This window comes from Lissotriton vulgaris, chromosome 4_1 (assembly GCF_964263255.1).
Source record: "Lissotriton vulgaris chromosome 4_1, aLisVul1.2, whole genome shotgun sequence".
Classification (NCBI taxonomy): Eukaryota; Metazoa; Chordata; class Amphibia; order Caudata; family Salamandridae; genus Lissotriton; species Lissotriton vulgaris.
In genome coordinates, this window is record NC_141691.1 from 1,542,374,921 (window position 1) to 1,542,380,067 (window position 5,147).

A 5,147-nucleotide genomic window follows, 5' to 3' on the forward strand; every position below is an offset into this window, starting at 1 on the left:
CCACCACCTTCAATTGCCTTCGCATCCTGCATAAGACTTTCAAGTGGATTCCCTCGACTGCAGAAGGACTTTCACCCACACACTCATCACCAACAGACTAGACTACGGCAGCGCCCTCTATGCCACAATCAACAAAACCCTCCTGCGTAGACTCCAGACAATCCAAAACGCCCCAGCCAGACTTCTCCTCGGGACACTGTGCCATGAGCACATGACCCAACATCTATGAGGCCTCCACTGGCTCCCCGTCGAGAAAAAGGGTCACCTTGAAACTCCTCACCCATGCCTATGAATCACTACACAACATCAGACCCAAATACCTCAACAAGAGATTCTCTTTCTACGTACCCAGGAGGAAACTCCACTCAGACAACCTGAGTAGCGCACAATACAAGCCCCCTGATTGATTGATTGATTCTGCACTTGTCATGCATCTTCTACATTACTGTTGCTTCATTATGCACTTCTCTTGCATTTTTCTGCATCCTACTTGCCTCTTTCTGCACCCATCTTACCTCTTTCTGCACCCCTCTTCCCTCTTTCTGCACCTCTCTTGCTTCTTTCTGCACCAGTCTTGCCTCTGTCTGCAGTTCTCTTGCGTCTTTCTGCACCCCTCTTGCGTCGTTCTGTACCTTTGTTGGTTCTTTCTGCACTACTTCTTTTGTCTGCACCTCTCTTGCTTCATTCTATACCCCTCTTGCCTCTTTTTTTCACCCATCTTACCTCTTTCTGTACCCCTCTTCCCTCTTTCTGCACCTCTCTTGCTTCTTCCTGCACTTCTCCTGCCTCTTTCTGCTCCCCTCTTGCTTCTTTCTGCACTTACCTTGCTTCTTTCTGTAGCTCTCTTGCTTCTTTCTATATCCCTCTTGCCTCTTTCTGCATCCCTCTTCCCTCTTTCTGCTCCTCTTTTGCCTCTTTCTGCACCTCTCTGGCCTCTTTCTGTACTTCCTGTGCCTCTTTCTGCACCTCTGTTGCTTTGTTCTGCATTTCTCTTGCTTCTTTCTGTACCTCACATGCTCCTTCTGCACCCCTATTGCCTCTTTCTGCACTTGTCTTCCCTCTTTTTGTACCTCTCTTGCCTCTTTGTGCACCACTCTTGTCTCTTCCTACAGCTCTCTTGCCCTTTTCTGCACTTCTGTGGCCTTTTTCTGCACCCCTGTTCCCTCTTGTTTCTTTCTGCAACTCTCTTGTCTCTTTCATCACTTATCTTGCTTCTTTCTGCACTTCTCTTGCCTCTTTCTGTATTTCTGTTGCTTTTTCTGCACTTCTCTGCCTCTTTCTGCATATAAATTCCTGCTTTCTGTACTTCTCTTGCCACCATCTGCACTTCTGTTGCTTCTTTTAGCAATTGTCTTGCATCTTTCTACACCCTCATCCATCTTTCTCTATCTTCTTGATTGTTTTTGTACCTCTTTTTCTTCTTTCTCCACCCTGTTCCCTCTTTCTGTACCTCTCTTGCCTGTTTCTGCAACTTTCTTACCTCTTTCTGAAGTTCTATTACCTGTTTTGCACCTGACTTGCCTCTTGCTACACGTCTCTTGCTTCTTTCATCACCTCTCTTGACTCTTTCTGTGCCTCACTTCCCCATTTCAGCACTTCTCTTGCCTTTGCCTGCACCCCTGATCTATATTTTTGCACTTCATTTACATGTTTCTGCAACTTTCTTGCCTCTTTCTAGTTCATTTGTCTCCTTCTGCACCTCTCTTGCCTCTTTCTGCTTGCCACTTGCCCCTATTTGCACTTCCATTGCTTTTGTCTGCACCTCTTTTGTTTTTTCTGCAACGTTCTTGTCTCTTTTGCCACGTTTCTTGCTTATTTCTACACCTCTGTTGCTTTTTTCAGCACTTCTCTTACCTCTTTCTGCACTTCTCTTGCCTCTTTCTGCACCTCTGTTGCTTCTTTCTGTACCTCTCTTTACTCTTGCTGCACTTTTGTTGCCTCTTCCGGCACCTCTGTTGCTTCTTTTTGTATATCTGTTCCTTCTTTCTGCAATTATCTTGCCTCTTTCTGCACCTCCGTTGTTTCTTTCAGTATTTCTATTGCCTCTTTCTAAATCCTAGCTCCCTCCTTCTGCACCTCTCTTGCTTATGTCTACACTTCTCTTGCCTCTTTCTGCGCCCGTTCCCTCTTTCTGTATCTTCATTGCCTATTTCTGTAACTCTCTTGCCTCTTCCTACATGTTTCGTGTCTCTTTCTGCACCTCTCTGACCTCTTTCTGCACTTGCTTTCATCTGCACTTCTCTTGTTTCTTTTCAGCAACACTCTTGTCTCATTCATCACTTCTCTTGCTTCTTTCTGTACCTCTGTTGCTTCTTCCAGCACTTCTTTTGCTATCTCCTGCACTTCTCCTACCTCTTTCTGCTCCTCTCTTGCTTCTTTCTGTACCTCTGTTGCTCCTTTCTGCATCCCTCTTGCCACTTTCTGTACCCCTCTTCCATCTTTATGCACATCTCTCCCATCTTAATGCACCTGTGTTCCTTCATTCTGCACTTCTCTTGCTTTTCTCTGCACCCCTCCTGCCTTTTACTGTAGCCCTTTTCTTTCTGCACTTCTCCGCCCCTCTTTCTGCATCTCTGTTGCTTCTTTCTGCACTTCTCTTGCCTCTTTCTGTATTTTTGATGCTTCTTTCTGCACTTCTTTTGTCTCTTTCTACAACTGTCTTACTTCTTTCTGCAACCCTTTTGCCTCTTTCTGCACGTCTCTTGCTTCTTTCTGCCCTTCGCTTGCCTCTTCCTGCACCTCTGTTGCTTCTTGCAGCACTTCTCTTGCCTGTTTCTGCACTTCTCTTGCCTCTTTCTGCACCTCTTTTGCTTCTTTTTGCTCCTCTCTTCCCACTTTCTGCATCCTCTTCCCTCTTTCTGTACCTCTCTTGCATCTTTCTGCACCTCTGATCCCTCTTTCTGCACATCACTTGCCTGTTGCTGTACCTCTCATACATCATTCTGCACTTCTATGGCATCTTTCAACATCTCTGTTGCTTCTTCTGCACTTCTCTTGCCTCTTTCTATATTTCTGTTGCATCTTTATGCACTTCTCTTGGCTCTTTCTGCAACCCTCTTGCCTGTTTCTGCACCTCTATTGCTCCTTTCTGCACTTCTCTTGCTTCTTTCTGCACCTCTCTTGCTTTCTTCTGCTCCCCTATTGCCTTGTTCTGCACTTGTCTTCCCTCTTTCTGTACATCTCCTGTCTCTTTGTGTACCACTCTTGTCTCTTTCTACACCTCTCTTACCTTTTCTATACTTCTGTTGCCTCTTTCTGCAATTCTATTGCTTATTTCTTCACTTATATTGCCTCTTTCTGCATTTCTGTTGCTCCTTTCTACCCTTCTCTTGCCTCTTTTTTCATATCAATTCCTTCTTTCTGCACTTCTCTTGCCTCTTTCTGCACTTTTGTTTCTTTTTTCAGCACTTCTCTTGCATCTTTCTGCACCCCTGTTCCCTCTTTCTGCACGTCTCTTGCTTATTTCTGTACTCTATTGCCTCTTTTTGGATCCCTGTTCCCCCTTTCAGGACATCTCTTACCTGTTTCTCCAACTCCCTTCCCTCGTTCGGCAGTGTTCTTGCTTGTTTCTGCACCTCACTTGCACCTTTCTTCACCAATCTTGCTTCTTTGTAAACATCTCTTATATCTTTGGGCACCTTTCTTGCCTCTTTCTGAACTTCTGTTGCCTCTTTCTGCACCTTTTTGCTTCTTTCTATACTTCTCTTGCCTCTTTCTGCACCTCCATTGCTTCTTTCAGCACCTCTCTTGCCTCTGTCTGCAACCCTGGTCTATCTTTTTGCACCTTGTTTGCCTGTTTCTGTAACTTTCTTGCCTCTTTCTGCAGTTCGCTTGCCTCCTTCTGTACCTCTATTGCCTCTGTCTCCTCTCCACTCGCCCCTACTTGTACTTTTATTGCTTTTGTCTGCACCGCTCTTGTTTCTTTCTGCAACTCTCCTGTCTTTTTTGCCACTTCTCTTGCTTATTTCTACACCTCTGTTGCTTCTTTCAGCATTTCTCTTATCTCTTTCTGCACTTCTCCTGACTCTTTCTGCACCTCTCTTCCCTCTTTCTGCACATCTGCCGCTTCTTTCTGTACCTTTCTTTCCTCGTTCTCCACTTTTGTTGCCTCATTTCGTACCACTGTTGCTTCTTTTTGCATATCTGTTTCTTCTTTCTGCACTTCTCTTGCCTCTTCTGCACCTCCGTTGCTTCTTTCAGTATTTCTCTTGCATTTTTCTAAATCCCTGTTCACTCTTTCTGCACCTCTCTTGCTTGTGTCTGCACCTCTCTTGCCTCTTTCTGTACCCCTGTTCCCTCTTTCTGCATCTTTAATGCCTGTTTCTGCAACCCTCTTGCCTCTTTCTACATGTTTCTTGCCTCTTTCTGCACCACTCTGACCTCTTTCTGCTCCTCACTTGCCTCTTTCTGCACTTCTTTTGCTTTTCTCTGCACCTCTCTCGTTTCTTTCGGGCAACTCTTTTGTCTTCTTCATCAATTCTCTTGCTTCTTTCTTTACCTCTGTTGCTTCTTTCAATACTTCTTTTTCCTTTTCTTGCACTTCTCCTACCTCTTTATGCACCTCTCTTGCCTCTTTCTGTACCTCTGTTGCTCCTTTCTGCATCCCTCTTGCCTCTTTCTGTACCCCTCTTCCCTCTTTATGTACCTCTCTTCCATCTATATTGTACCTGTGTTCCTTCATTCTGGACCTTTCTTGCTTTTTTCTGCACCCTCTTGCCTTTTTCTGCAGCCCTTTTCCCTCTTTCTCCACTTATCTGCCCCTCTTTCTGCACCTCTGTTGCTTCTTTCTGCACTTCTCTTGCCTCTCTCTGTATTTTTGTTGCTTCTTTCTGCACGTATCTTGCCTCTTTCTGCAACTCTCTTGCCTCTTTCTGCAACCCTCTTGCCTCTTTCTGCATATCTATTGCTTCTTTCTGCACGTATTTGCCTCTTTCTGAACTTCTATTGCTTCTTTCAGCACTTCTGTTTGTCTCTTTCTGAACCTCTCTTGCCTCTTTATGCACCTCTGTTGCTGTTTTTCATCACTTCTCTTGCTTCTTTCTGAACTTCTCTTGCCTCTTTCTGCAACTATGTTGCTTCTTTCTGCACCTCTCTTTACTCTTTCTGCACCTCTGTTGGCTTTTTCTGCACCTCTGTTGCACCTCTGT